Consider the following 16,468-nt stretch of genomic DNA (forward strand, 5'->3'; position numbering starts at 1 on the left):
TTGGCATTCATTTCGAGAGGTATAACATAAAGTAAGGAAGTGTTGATGAGGCTCCATGGGGCACTGGTGAGACCTCATTTGGAATACTGTGTGCAGTTTTGGGCCCCTTATCTTAGGAAGGATGTACTGATGTTGGAGCGGGTTCAGAGAAGATTTACGAGGATGATTCCTGGAATGAAAGGGCTTACATAATGATGAGTGATTGTCAGCTCTTGGACTGTACTCACTGGAGTACAGAAGAATGAGAGGGGACCCCATAGAAACATTGCGAATGTTGAAAGGACTGGACAGAGTAGATGTGGCAAAGTTGTTTCCCTTGGTGGGTGAGTCTAGGACTAGAGGGCACAGTCTTAGAATTAGAGAGTACCCATTTAGAACAGAAATGAGAAGAAATTTCTTTAGCCAGAGGGTCGTGGATATATGGAATTTGTTGCCCCATACAGCTGTAGAGGCCTGATCATTGGGGGTGTTTAAGGAGGAGATTGATAGGTATCTAATTAGTCAAGATATCAAGGGATATGGGGAAAAGGCCGGAAATTGGGGCTAGATGGGAAGAGTTTAGCTCATGGTGAGGTAGCGGAGTAGACTCGATGGGCCAAGTAGCCTACTTCTGCTTTGTCTTGTGATCTTGTGGAGGAAATTCATGTAGTCACTGAGGATCTGTAAACTCTGCACAGTCAAAACCTGGCTCCCTGGAGTAGTGAGGCAGTTTAAGGAGTTTAGAATTCTCTAGTGCAGAGAGCTGTAGAGACGGAGTCACTGAGTGCATTCGAGGGTGGTATTGACAGACATTTGAACAACAAGGGAGTTGAAGACATATGGGGAAAGACCAGGAAAGTGGTTACTGAAGCCAAGATTGCATCAGCTGTGATCTTTGTGTGGCCACTTTGTCTACTCCTGCTCCAGATTCTTATGCTCTTGCTGGCAGGATTTTTTCAACTACAATAGTCACATGTAGATCAATTCAGATTTGTTGTTGTATTGTACTTCACATGCTATCCACATAGTACTGTGTGGCATCCATGAATCTGCATCTTTATGTCATGTTCAGGTACCTTGGTTTGTTATAGGATAAGAATGTTGATCATTTTTATTGCAAGTTCCTTTAACAAGATCTACTTCAGCACCAGGTACATTTTCAGCATTATATTGATAAAAAATAAACCATTATACTGATAAACTTGATTGTCCCTGAAAGGGGCATTTGTAGTTGACAGGTTAAATGCTTGTGAGCATTTTGGACCAGAAGAGCATTTGGTCATCTTTGGACCAGAAGAGCATTTGGTCATCTTTGACGACATGAGCTGTCAAGTTCTTTAACTTGGGTAAAATAGAAGATTTGTTTTGTATTGAATGGAATAAGCAGGATTTGAGGATTCTTTCAGAACCTAATCCTGTTGTTATCTATGTAATATGTGATTGATGAATATGACCAAACTTGACTCTTCCAATAATTATTTGCCTTTTTTTCTGTAAAGCATTGATATTTTTATTTTGTGCAGTTTCTGCAAAGAGATGAATGAAACCAAACAAATGCACTGCCTTTCATTGTGCAAATCCACATATTCCTCTACAATGCTGCAATGTAGAACAAGCATTAACTCCAAGGATATAAAGCTTTTTGCTATGCAGTAGTAGTAAGAAATTTAGATCTTGAAATCTCAACAAATGAATTTCAATGGTACAAAACCCACTTCCAGATTAAGACTTTGTTTTCAGCAATTGAATGGTGTTTCTCTGCTGTTCTAACAGCAAGCATTGAGTTTGCTGCTCATTCATAATGAATGTAATGTGAGACAGCTCCAACTGATGCGTTCAACAGTCACACGCCACTGGTTTGTATAGTACTGTATTGTTTTCTCATGGTGCTTTTTCTCCAATGTAAATTTGTAGTATAATAGTATCCTGGTTATGAGGCATTCTACTGCCTCAAGTGGTGTGTTAATGAGGGTCAACTATGGTATAGACTGCTAGTCTGAGAAAGAGCACAACTCGTATTGAAGACTATGAACAATGTAATGGATAGTGGATATAAGTAAATGATTTGGAGATGAAAATATAATAGATATGTCGATTTGTTGAATTTCAGTGGCACAAAAGATGACCAATTTGCAGGTCGTCTTTTATAATTGCTAAAGTTAAGCAAAAATGTAAACATTAAATTTTATACATGCATCTCTTGAACCTCAAATCAGCTAATTACTTTGTCCCTCAAAAATCAGAGACAAAAGAACAAGATCAAATAAACTTCTTTTTGATGGTGGAAATTCCTCAAGCTCAATTCAAACCCTTATTTGCATACCACTCTGAAACTTGGGAGTCCTTCAAGGGATTTGAATCTTTTATTAGGTTATAATTGCTTTATGGTTTGAATTTTGTCTTCGTGTAATATATTTCAAAGAGATTGCAACATATATGAGAAACTAAATTCTGCCGCCAATTTTTCCAAACTTTAAAAATCGGTCTTGCCAACCAAGGAGTCCAGTGAGGAGGAATAAGTCATATACACATTTGACTCTGAATGTGGTGGGTTTAGTCTTGCCTAGATCTTCAAATTGTAAAACCTCCTCATTTTCAGTTGTGACGTTGTTACTAGGTTTGGTCTATGCACTTGTTGCCCATCTGTTAGTATGCCATGTCCTTTGTTTCCCATTGTGGTTGGAAACTTATAATTACACAATTTGCATGCCTTTTCATTTGTTCTGAGATAGATCTCCTTGATCTACTTGTATATAAGATACAGAATCAAGGTATATAACGATTTGTTGCAGAAGGAAGTAGGCATGCGAGGGTTGACTCAAGCCCATGTTGATTTGTTAGTGAGCAAGAGATGAGAGCTCGTATCAATATCCCAATTTGTTTGCCTGACATTTTTGTATTCTAAGGTTTTGGTGAAGGTATTGATCTAGCTAAACTAGATCAAAAGTCAATTTTACAAAATAAGTCACATTTATGTGGTGCCTTTTGATTTGGAGCTACACCAAAGGTGGTTTTTTAGTCATGTTATTGGGCAGCAATACACACTAAGCCATATTTACAGCAGAAAACAAGATGCTGGAGGATCTCAGTGAGTCAGGCAGAATCTATGGAGGAAAATGGACAGTCAATATTTTGGGCTGAGAATCCGTCTACAACCTGACGCCATGGAACATTGAATTATAGAGTCGTAGAGTCATGCAGCATGGAAATGGGCCCTTTGGTCAACTGGTCCATGCTGAACAAGATACCCATCTAAACTAGTCCCATTTGCCTGTGTTTGGCCCACATCCCTCTAACCTTTCCTATCCATGTACCTGTCCAAGTATCTTTCAAATGTTGTTAACGTACCTGCCTCAACCACTTCCTCTGGCAGCTCATTCCATATACTGACCAGTCTCTAGGTGAAAAGGTTGCCTCTTAGGTTCCTATTAAATCTCTCCCCTCTCACCTTAAACCTGTATCCTCTAGTTCTTGATTTCCCAACCCCTGGGAAAAAGACTGCACATTGACCCCATCTATGCCTCCTATGATTTTATATACCTCTATAAGATCACCCCTGATTCTCCTATACTCCAATAAAAAAAAAGTCCTAATCTGCTTAACCTCTCTCCATAACTCAGTCCCTCAAGTCCCGGCAGCATCCTCATAAATCTCCTCTGCACTCTTTCCAGCTTAATGGCATCTTTCCTGTAGCAGGATGACCAAAATTGAACACAATATTCCAAATGTAGCCTCACCAACATCTTGTACAACTGCAGCATAACATCCCACCTCCTATACTCAGTGCCCTGACTATTAAAGCCAGTGTGCCAAAAGCCTTCTTCACAACCTCGTCTACCTGCGACGCCACTTTCAGGGAACCCAGGGTACTTGTACTCCTAGATCCCTCTGTTCTAAAGCACTCCCCAGGGCCCTACCATTCACTGTGAAAGTCCTACCCTAAGTTGTCTTCCCAAAATGTAACACCTCGCACTTATCTGAATTAAACTCCATTTGCCATTCCTCAGCCCACTTACCCAGCTGATCAAGATCCCTTTTGTAAAAACTGATAACCACCTTCACTGTCAAGACACCACCTATTTTAGTGTCATCTGCAAACTTACTAACCATGTCTTGTACATTCTCATCCAAGTCATTGATATAGATGACAAATAACAGTGGCCCCAGAACTGACACCTGAGGAGCACCACTAGTCACAGGCCTCCAGTTCGAAAAACAGCCTTCCACTATTACCCTTTGCTTCCTACAATTAAGTCAATTGTTTATCCAATTAGCTAGCTCTCCCTGGATTCCGTAGCAGAACCTTATCAAAGGCCTTACTGAAGTCCACACGCACAAAGCCATGCTGACTATCCCTAATCAACCCCTGTCTTTCCAAATGCTTGTATATCTTATCCCTCAGAGTCCCTTCTAGTAACTTACCTAACACAGATGTTAGGCTTACTGGTCTATAGTTCCCAGGTTTTTCTTTGCCACCCTTTAAATAAAGGCACAACATTAGGCTCCCCCCAGTCTTCTGGCACTTCACCCATCACTAACAATGATGCAAAAATCTCAGCCAGGGCTCCTTCAATTTCTTCTCTAGCTTCCCACACTGTTCTTGGATATACCTGATCAGGCCCTGGAGATTTGTATATCTTCATACGTTTAAGACATCTATTACCTCCTCTGCTGTAATGCACATTATCCCCAAGATATCCCCAATGAATATCTCAAGTTCTGAAGTCTTCCTGTCCTTCTCCATGGTAAAACAAGAGGAGAAATATTCAGTGAGGATCTCGCCCATCTCCTGTGGCTCCACACAAAGATGTTCACTTTGAGGAGCCCTATTCTCTCTAGTTACTCTTTTACACTTTATATACTTATAAAATCTCTTTGGATTCTCCTTAATCTTCTCTGCTGAAGCTACCTCATGCCATTTTTTTTGACCTTCTGATTTCCTTCTTGAGTACACTCCTGCATCCCCTGTACTCCTCCCAGGATTTGCTTGATCCCAGCTGCCTATACCTGATCCATGCCTCCTTTTTCCTGACCAGAGCCTCAATATCCCTCATTATCCAGGGTTCCTGCCAGCCTTGCCCACTCTAACAGGAACATGCAGATCTTGAACTCTTGATATCTCACTTTTAAAAAGCCCCCCACTTGCCAGGCATCCCTTTGTCTGCAAACAACCATCTCCAATCAATTTTTGCAAGTTCCTGTCTAATACTGTCAAAATTTGCCTTGCTCCAATTTAGAACTTTAACTTGTGTTCCAGATCTGTTCATTTCCATAACTAATTTAAAACTGATGCAAAGTGCTCCCCCATTGACACCTCAGTCACTTGACCAACTCTTGGGGAAATGGGGCAGGACAAGCTTTGCCCTCTCCCTAGTCGGACCCTCTATATTACCTGAGCAAACTTTCCTGAACACACTTACCAAATTACACCCCATCTAAGCCCTTCACACTATGGTCGTCCCAGTCTATGTTAGGAAAGTTAAGGTCCCCTGCTATGAATACCCTATTATTCTTGCAACTTTCTGCAATCTCCCTTAATATTTCTTCCTCTAATTCCCTTTGACTATTAGAGGGCCTTTAATACAATCACAACAAGGTGACCCATCCCCTTCTCAGCTCCAGCCATAAAGCCTCATTGGACGATCCCTCAATAATTTCACCTCTGGCTACTGCCATGATGTTCTCCTTAATCAGAAAAGCAACTCTCCGTTCTCTTTTTGCTACACCTCAATCCTGCCTATTAGCACCTATACCCTGGAACATTTATCTGCTTGTCCTATCCCTCTTTAGCTATGTTTCTGCATTGGCTAGATTATCACAGTCCAATGTAGCTATCAATATCCTGAGTTCATCCGCCTTACCTGTCAGGCCTCTTGCATTGAAATAATGCATATAATTCAGCAGTCTTTCCTTGTTCCCTGCCATGCTGCTGCCTGCCTTCTCTATTGACCTTAATGTCATTGAATTCTATCTCAAATTCCAGCCTCCCATCTGCCTCAACTTCTCCAGCTTCTGTAAACTGCTCCCCCTCTGTCACTTTTCTCTCTCCTCCTGATATATCCAGTTATTCCTACACTCACCCCAACCCTCATCTGTTTCTTTCCCCTCCTCCACCTACTCCATTTGCCCATCACCCACACACTCCTCCCACTAGTTCCCCTCCTCCACTGTTCCCACCTCCCTCACTTTATTCCATACTACACCTTCCTCTCCTATCAGATTCCAATATCTTCAGCCCTTTGTCACTTCCATCTATCACCTTCCAGCTTCTGTTGCTATTTCCACTCTCCTCTCCTCCATCTGCCTATTACCTCTCTGTATGTGCATCCATCTATCGCTTGCTAGCTCTTGCTCCACCCCTTCACCTTTTTAAACTAGTTATCTTCCCTCTATCTTCCAGTCCAAATGAAGAGTCTCAACCCAAAACGCTGATTGTCCATTTCTCTCCATTGATGCTGCTTGACCTGCTGAGTTCCTCCAACATCTTGTTTTTCATCTGCCGTCTCTTGTGTCTCCAGAGATATTTGGAGTGATGATGCTTTGGTTGAAGAGATTTTAATGAGGGTTGTAAAGACTAAGGTAAACGTAGAGATTTATAGCAGTATAGGAAGGTATTCTCAAGCTAAGGGGAGATGGATTTCAAGATTCTTTTGCATCCTAATCTAACCAGACTGTTAGTTTGGATGAGTATTCTGCATTTTAACAGCTGCACTTTTGGCAGCCATCCCTCGTGATCCTTGAGCTTTAAGCTCTGGAATTCCCTACAAAATATTCTCCTTTGCCTTTCCCCTTTTAAGGAGCACAATTTTTATATTAAAAATCAGCCTCTTAAACCACCCTTTAAGTCATTATCATAATACTTTTTTGGTCTGCAAGTTCTGTTTGAGAATACTCTTGAGCATCTCTGGCAAATTTGACTGTGTTAACACAGTACAATGAAAAGCAATCAAACCATATTCATGAAGTTAAGTTGCTGTATTCTAATAATTTGTAATAAGTGTTCATGCAATTGCTAAGGAAAAACTGGAATCTGGTAGCTGTAGAATTTTGGATGGACCATTTGATAACCTCATGTAACAACAGTAAGATTTTAAAAAATGGTCCATCAGTCAATTGTTTTATTTTAATGTTGCCTTCTAAAATTACCTGGCCTAAAATAACTTCCTGTTTTCAAACCATAAGTAGTTTTCAGTGAATTGATTGGGGGGTTGGGACTGTTGGGGGGGTGCGGTGTGTAGAGGACAATCTTTGTGATTGGAATTTCCTTAGTGAAGGAAGCTAGAGGGTGCCATCACAGATCTTGAAGGAGTTGTAGATTGTATCAGAAAGACCCTTGCTGTTTGTGTATAATACAGGTCCTTAATTTATGATTCAGCACAGTAAACTTCAATTGACATTTTTGGATGGCGAGAATGTGTTCAGGATCAAATATTTTGTGATTTGTTTTTTTTGGGAAATTTATTTGAAAGTGTAGCAGTAATAACTATATTTCTCTGTAGATCATAAGATTTGGGAATTCATGGGGAATGGATTGGACTCATCATTTATAGCTGATGTCTTGAAAAATGATTGCATTTATTTATAACACTGCCAATTGTAGTATCCATTATGAGATTTTTAATGCTGGTTTGTGCTTTTTAATCTGGGTTATATCAAGTTATCCGGAGACTTTACAATTGTAGCTGGGGTGCCAGAGAAAGCAGTATTGAACTGGAGATCCATGATTTTGAAATGCCATTTATGTTATGTATCATCTGTGTTCTGTAAACATTAAATCAACAGAGATTGGAGGTGGTTCACCAGGTTGATAGCTAAGGAGGGAGAGTGCCACTAAACCTGGAGAGGCAGGCATAGAGGAGAATAGGAAAACCGTGGTTGTAAAAGCTGATCACAAGATGGGGAGGGGAAAATTGGAATGGGTGACCTCAAATTTTGGTTACAAAGTTGAATTTTGAGAATTTTTCAAGGAAGGAGAAGTATAAATTTTTAATGGTTTAAGAGGAGTTCATGAGAAATGTGTCAAAAATTGGGGAAGCTTTGCTACCATGTAGGGAGAAAGGCAGGAGGCCAGATTCACAACACAGTATTACAGTTGAGTTGCAAGTCTGAAGAATAAAACTGAGGAGTGTTTGAAGTTGTATAAAATTGCAAAGTTTAATATTTTGGGAGTTAGGGTCCCCATTTAGGTCGGGGTGGTTGGGAAGAGTGGGCTTTGTTTACAATATAAAATAGAATGAGATTGAATTTCAATATGGTCTTGTACAGTGGCACAGCTGGTAGAGTTGCTGCCTCACAGTGACAGACACCCAGGTTCAATCCTGACCTTGTGTTGTCTGTGTGGAGCATATTCTCTCTGTGACTGCATGGGTTTCCTGCGGGTGCTCTGGTTTTCTCCCACAAGCCAAAGATACGCGGGTTGGTAAATTCATTGGCCACTAAATTACCGAAACAGGTCTACAGCGGACGCCATCTCCCTGGCCTACACTCAGCTCTGGAGCATCTGGACAGTAAAGACAGCTACGTTAGACTATTGTTTATTGACTACTGCTCTGCCTTCAATACAATAATCCCAAGCAAACTTGTCACCAAACTCTGAGACCTGGGAGACAACACCTCCCTTTGTAACTGGATCCCTGACTTTCTAATCAACAGACTGCAATCAGTGAGGATAGGCAGCAATACCTCCGGCGCGATTATTCTCAACACTGGTGCCCCACAAGGCTGCGTCCTCAGCCCTCTACTCTACTCCCTATACACTCATGACTGTGTGGCCAAATTCTGCTCTAACTCCATCTACAAGTTTGCAGATGATACCACCGTTGTAGGCTGTACCTCAAACAGCAATGAGTCGGAGTACAGGAAGGAGATAGAGAGCTTAGTGGAATGGTGTCATGGCAACAACCTTTCCCTCAATGTCAACAAAACAAAAGAGCTGGTTGTTGACTTCAGGAAAGGGGGAGGTGAACATGCACCTGTCTACATCAACGGTGCTGAGGTCGAGGGTTGAGAGCTTCAAGTACTTGGGTGTGAACATCACCAACAGCCTCTCCTGGTCAAATCACGTAGATGCCACAGCCAAGAAAGCTCACCAATGCCTCTACTTCCTCAGGAGGCTAAAGAAATTCAGTTTGTCCCCTTTGACACTCACCAACTTTTATCGATGCACCATAGAAAGCATCCTATCTGGATACATCATGGCTTGGTACGGCAACTGCTCTGCCCGGGACTGCAAGAAACTGCAGAGAGTGTGGACACAGTCCAGTGCGTCACGGACACCTTGGACACTGTATTTACCTCTCGCTGCCTTGGTGTAGCAGCCAGCATAATCAAAGACCCCACCCACCGGGATCATTCTCTTCTCTCCTCTTCCATCAGGTAGAAGATACAGGAGCCTCAGGGCATGTACCACCAGACTTAAGGACAGCTTCTGCCCCACTGTGATAAGACTATTGAACGGTTCCCTTATACGATGAGATGAACTATGACCTCACGATCTACCTTGTGACCTTGCACCTTATTGCACTGCACTTCCTCTGTAGCTGTGACACTTTACTCTGTACTGTTATTGTTTTTACCTGTACTACCTCAATGGACTCTGTACTAACTCAATGTAACTGCACTGTGTAATGAATTGACCTATACAATCGGTATGCAAGATAAGTTTTTCACTGTACTTCAGTACAAGTGACAATAATAAACCAATACCAATACCTCTAGTGTGCAGATGAATGATAGGTTCTGGGAGAAGTTCTGATTAAAAATGGGGGTTGATGGTCAGACAGACTCAGTGGGCCAAAGTGCTTGTTCCTGTGCCTTCGAACTCTGACTCTATGTACAATCTCAGGGTCTTTGCAACCAGTGAAGTACCTATTGAAGTGCACTCACTGTTCTAAAATGGAGAAATGGGGATAGTCAGTTTCTGCCCAACCAGACCCCACAAACTGTGGTTTAAATAAATGACCAGATCATCTATTTCAATGATAGTTGAGGGTTGAATATTATGCAGGACATCCCGAAGTCCTCTGATAATTGTCAGATTACTACAAGTGATCTTTAAAGGGCAGACAGAGCCTTAGTTTAACCATTCGGCTGGTGGAGCATCTGTTTAACTTTTCGGGAGTGGAGATGCAAGGTGGGGTTGGGAAGATTCTGCCGTTATGGTGGCACCAAAAGTCAGAGCCTGGTGTAACTGTCAGAAAGTTTAAACCTCTGACTCTGAGTGCTCCTTCAATGATTGCGCCAGAATATCAATTCTGATTATGTGTCATGTCCAGAATGGAATTTGTATCCACAATCTTTTAACTTGAAAGCAATACTGCAAACACTGACAGTTTGGTCAAATTGAAGGAAAGGTATAAAGAAGATCCTTGGCAGCTCCTGGAGAGTTGGAACAGCGGAAGGACTGAGGGTGAAGCATGATTGGGGAATGTTGCAGACGTGGAAGTATGTTGTCCTGGTGATTGATAGGAGGTGAGGTTTGAAACTCTGAATAGAGCAGCATGGCAGGGTTTCACCATCTGGTTTCAAGTGTAGCTGTTTAAGCAGGAAATTGGGGTCAATGTAAAGAGGATAGAATTTATAACAGGTCTTCTCAGTTTGTAGCTTGAATTGTGAAACAATACTGATCCAGCAAGTTCAAGGCACATTTAAGATAAGATTTCTTTATTAGTCACATGCACATCGAAACACACAGTGAAATGCATCTTTTGCGTAGAGTGTTCTGGGGGCAGCCCGCAAGTGTTGCCACGCTTCCGGCGCCAACATAGTATACCCACAACTTCCTAACCCGTATGTCTTTGGAATGTGGGAGGAAACCGGAGCACCCGGAGGAAACCCACGCAGACACAAGGAGAACGTACAAATTCCTTACAGACAGTGGCTGGAATGAACCCGGGTCGCTGGAGCTGTAGTAGTGTTATGCTGGCTACTACATTACCGTGACAGGACACTGCTTGATGAACAAATTAAATCTGAGGGTTATACAGTCTTCACATCTTTGTTCAGGAAAATTGAATAGAGAATCAAATGCAACTCCCTGGAAGTTGTACGTGATATTGCATTTTAAGCAAGGTCATCCACTTAAAATGGTAGCTTTGTTTTTCTCTCCACAGCTGCTGTCTTACTTGCTGAGTATATCCATATAATGTTTCAGATTTTCAGCATTCCTTTTTGGGAAGAAATTTAACACATGTCTTAACAACTGCTCGTAAACTAAAATGTGCAAGTTCCATATTCTGATATCTTGACATTTTGCATGCAGTGTGTTAAAATCTTGGATTTTTGAGTGAGCATCAGTGCTATTAGCAGATGGAAGTTGGATGCCAATATGTGAGCAGATATCTGCTTTTGATCGCATTGGTATTTGTGCTGTTATTACCACAACCTGGCCACATTTCGGTATTGTGCACAGAATTTGACATGTTGGTGCATCGCATTAGACAAAGAATGGGAGCAAGAGATGGATTTTCTGTTTAATAAAACAGTGCTGGAGTGCTCCAAAATACTGAATTATAATTAATTTATAATTAATAATTTATAATTAATATGTGAAAAGCTACGGCAACCTGCTAAATCTTCACTAATATTGCATAAGTAGTTGCAAACAATCAGCTCTAATGTGTGCAGTATTTATAATAGATATTTTTTGTTGTGCATTTGGAACTCGTGCTGTTATTTTTGGTCTTCGGTTGCTGGCATTATCAGAGGGGAAACCGGAGTATAGGTTTATTTTTCTGTTTGAGAATAAGGGTAAGGAAATGTTCACGTATTTCTCTTCTTGAAATTCAATAATGCTGCTATTGAGGTTGAATATCTCTGAAGATGACTTTTAGTGGATATTGTCCAAAAGAGGCTGCTGGATTTAAAAACAAACATCTTTTGCAGTAGTTAAGGGGTTAAAGGGAATCTGGCTGTTGCAAGAATTGTTTGGTGAGCTGCGATTGATTAAGTCTTGATGGAGGAGGATGCTCATCAGCCTTCAGCCAATAAAGATCTTCCTTTAACATTCGCTCTTTCCTCAGTAGCCTAATTCCCGCAGTGCGTGTTTTAGCTGTAGGTAAAAGGGTTTATAGCACCTCTGCCGTGACTGCTACTGATGGAGGGGGCTGGGTTGCTTGGTTAGAAGAGAAAGTTCATGCTGTCTGCAGTCTGGCAGGCTCCATGAGGCACATGGCACTTTGTGCAGAACTAGTGAAGTAAAACAACTAAGAATAAATGGGTCATTTGAAATGCAGGACACATTTTCTGTAAAAGCCACAAAAACTTGGATCGTCATTGATATGCAAATGGAGGTTTATTGATGAGAGGACTCCATGCTGCAGGAGAGAGGTGCGCCAGCCAGGCTATTTACATCCCTGGAATGTGCGGATGTTCACATTGTCAGAAGACTCATCAGAAGGCTGTGAAATTTATCATTTGCAATGGCTGCAAGCGGGTTAATGCAGGAGGTGAGGGATTGCTATTAGACAGAAAAGAAATTGAAAATATGTGTAAGGAGTCTTGGATCAAGGAGGAAGAAGGCGTTTCTGGAGATATTACATGTAACTGGTTAAGATATTTGCATGCTGCTGATAACATTATCCTTAATGCATTCATGTGTTGAGCATTGTTATTTTAAAAATATTTTTTAGGACAATGCATTTTGTATTTCAAAAATTTTTGTTCTGCTGGAGAGGAAGGTGCATTGCTTTTTGCAGATTGGGAAAGAAATTCTTTAATCTGTGTAACTAGTTCATATATTTGTTAGTATATTAGAGGTATTGAGTTAAAGGAACTTTGATCTGAGAAATACAATTGTCCTTAGCTGTCAAAATTTAATATTTTTTCAGGGGGAGCAGTGAAGGAGGATGTAGAAGCATTTCTATCACAATGCGATCTGTTTCTGATGTGGCAGAATGTATTGAGCAGGTCGTTCTAAAGGTTCTGCATTGGTTGTTTGAGATTATTTAATTTTTTTCACGATGTTTTGATTCTTACATTAATTGAAGGGAGAGCTTATAAATAAATGTAATTCCATTTTAGAGTGAAATTGTTATTTCGGTTAAATGCTTGGTTTTCTGAAATTTCTGTTCTGTCTAGAATTGTATGATGCAATTATAATATTTTCACTTTTGCTGTTTATTGGCTTCCTATCTGATTAGTAGTGTCACATGGCCTTCCTGGTCAAGAAACCAAGGCACAGTTTTGCTGGGAGATGGATTAACTACTGTCAGATTGAATTGCTGATCTCACTCAATTGTGCAATTGCAAGTGCAAATTTATGTCCTGTTATTCTATTGCTGCTGCTTTGAATGAAACACATGAGGATCTCATGTTTTTATTGAAATGTGCAGCAATACAAATTGCTGAAAATATAGCATCAGAAAAGAATAAATATAAAAATATAAATAAACTGATGGAAATGTTAGCACTTGGGCACCATCTGTTCAAAGAAAAATGGAGTTGACATTTTAGCTCCACTAATGTTGACTGAACTGCTGTTTCTAGCATTTTCTCCTGTTATTTTCAGGTTTCTAGCATCTGCATATTTTTTGCCTAAAGAATAAATGCAGGTTGGCCAAGTGAAGACTTTGCTGTAGATCAAAGGAGAAATCCACTATGGTCTGTGACTCATTGCATCCCCATTCACTGAAGTTCCGATAATCAGAAAAACAATATCCACATGTATTCTGATGGTACCCAGCACCATCACGTTGTCAACCCTTAACATATCCAGTTGTCATTTTGTTGGTCTGACATAAGTGGTGGATGAGTAAACATTACATCTAGCTAAATATTGGAAAGTCCAAATTACATAGATTCTGTGAAAATCAGAAAAGGTGCAGATGCTGGAAACTGAATCAAAACAAATGCTGGAAAAACTCAGGAGGCATCTGCAGAAAGAAAAGTCAATGTTTCAGATCCGTGACCTTTCGTCAGAACTGGGAAAGAGAGAGAGAGAGATGAGTTAGTTTTTCAGTAGGAGAGATGGGTGAAGGATGTGGCAAACAAAAGGAATGTCTGCGATAGGGTGAGTTGAAATGACAATGATGGCACTTATCAGCACATTAAGATGCATGGTCTGTGTAATGTATTGTAATTGTTAAGTCTGTGGGAAACAGGGAAAGAATCTGTCACGGGTGAATCACAAGCCATGACTGGATAGCCAAGAATGGAATAAGACTAGGGTCATCACATCTTTCAGTTGCATGATGGTGGAGTAACGTTGGAGGAGGTTAGCACAATCAACACATTAAACTCATTGGAGCCAGCCAGGGAGAATGGATAACATTTGTGCAATCACAAGAGTATCATTAATAATAATGATAGTTGTCACAATATCCAAAGAAGCTATGGAAACAAGTTTGGAGAAATTTCAACAAGGAAATGTGCACATAAATTTAAAAGGCAACAGTTTGTTCAAGGAAATTGAACAAAAAGGTTGGAGAATGGTTTTGAATGGCTTTTCAGGAGAGGCTAATGACAGTAGAACATAGGAGGCTGTTTGGCCCATTGAGTCTTTACCAGCTCTCAGACCAAATCCCATCACTCTTGTTCCTCCATGTTTCCCTGAAATCTATTTCTCTCATATGCAGTCAACTCCCCTGGTTCTTCTGCCACCTACATAATACACTTGGTGCAGTTTACCTACAGTTGCATCATTGGGATAAGGGAGGAAACTGGAGCTCCAGGGGGATACCTATGCAGTCACCAAGAATGTGCAAACTCCACACAGCACTGGAGATCAGGATTGTATGTGGGTCACTGGAACTGTGAGGCAGCAGCACAATCTGCTATGCCACCCAACAGAGTGTTACTACACTATTTGTTAACCAAGTTGTCATAAAAGATTACCTTTGGGGAATGGATTTGGGAATTGAGAGAAACCTTCTCTTAAAATGCAGCCTTCCCTCTTCTCGAAATGTTGACCAATCCCTTGTGCCCTGCACAAGTGACGTGCCCACTATTTTAGACTAATAGAGAATGATTAAATCAAAATTCTGCCCCCTCACTGGCAGAGCAGATTAGAGTCACTACAGCAGAGTGGAGTGAAACATTTTGCAATTCAAAATTAAGTCTGACCATAAGATACGGTGAAGAACAAAAACAGACAAGAACTGAATGCCTGAGCTAAGGCAGGAGAGCCCCTCAGTATCATGGCATCAAGGAAGCCCTTGTAAACTAATCATTGGTGATGGGTGTGGGTGGCAGTGTAAAGATTCCTGTGGTTGGAGCCATCCTTGGAACAAAGGAATATCACTGCAGGAGTTCTCAGGGCAGCATCAAAGACTTCACTGTTTTCAGCTGCTCCATCAGTGATGACCTTCTCGCCCCCACCCCGCCTTTTAAGGGAGAGGTTTTCTCCATTTGTAATTGCTCATACAAGCAGCAAAAACATCCTGGCTTGGACCAACAACTAATGATTAGCACTAGTTCTATTTCAAGTGCTATCTCCAGCAAAGAAAGTATAACTGGCACTCATGACATACATCAAATTAATTCCCCTACCAGCACAAAAGTGGGATTAAATGATCTATATGATGATTGGCATGAAGTCAGAAACAGCTCATCATCAAACAAACCACAGAAGATGCGAATGGTCTGGCTTTAACATATACTGGCCGGAGAGGTGGATGGACTTGATGAGAATGGAATGGAAAGTCACAAAGTTTGTGACTGGGATCAAAGTCCATTAGTTTGTTTTAGTTTCGTCCATCCTGAGGAAGGGTCCTGACCTGCAATGTTGACTGCCTGCTTTTCTCCATGGATGCCACTTGGCCTGCTGAGTTCCTCCAGCATCATCTTGTTTTTCATCTAGATTCCAGCATCTGCAGTCCTTTGTTTTCTCCATTAGTTTGTTCCTCTCTGAAAGAGTTTGCTGGTTGTCCAGGGTAGGGTAGCAGGGTGGTACCAACTGTGCCCACATGCTCTAAATTTAAACAAAGACAGCTTTGCATAGTAAAGGGTTGAGAGATATTTGATAGGTGGAACTCAGTATTGGCAACAGGTGTTCAAGCTGACCCATAGCTGTTGGTGACATAATTAGTGATCCTTCAGGTACTTGTCAGAGGGTTTCTACAGAATAGTAGTGGAAGAGATAGACAAGAGGTCAAAAGCAGGTGGCAGCAGAGGGGAATTGAAAAGTAACACCAAATATAGCCAAAGGACCTCCCACCAAGTAGGAGGGTGGGGAGATACAAGATTAGACTCTTAGCACTGCATGGAGTGCATAGAAAGCTAGACAGAGTATGGTATATGGATGGATGAACCACAGAAGTCAGGAAAGATGAGTTTGTGGAGAAATTTATATAAAAGGTTTTGAAATCTGAAGTTTTGATGTTTTGGTATTAATGGTTTGGAGGTGGTTAATTTAACCAAACATTCACAGTAGGTCATTATAAACAAGGTGTTGCAGTTTGTGTTCTGTTTTTACTCATTTTAAATTAACTTATTAATTTGCAAAGTGCAGTTTCCTCATTACTGATGTGCTATTTTATTAAATTTCTTATTT

At 40.9% G+C, this 16,468-nt stretch overlaps 1 protein-coding gene across 1 annotated transcript in view; it reads left to right on the forward strand.

Moving 5' to 3' along the window:
* LOC127573584 (protein FAM117B-like) overlaps positions 1–16,468 on the forward strand; it is a 157,994-nt gene that overhangs the window by 120,577 nt on the left and 20,949 nt on the right.

The sequence above is a fragment of the Pristis pectinata genome, chromosome 1 (assembly GCF_009764475.1).
Source record: "Pristis pectinata isolate sPriPec2 chromosome 1, sPriPec2.1.pri, whole genome shotgun sequence".
NCBI classification, from domain to species: domain Eukaryota; kingdom Metazoa; phylum Chordata; class Chondrichthyes; order Rhinopristiformes; family Pristidae; genus Pristis; species Pristis pectinata.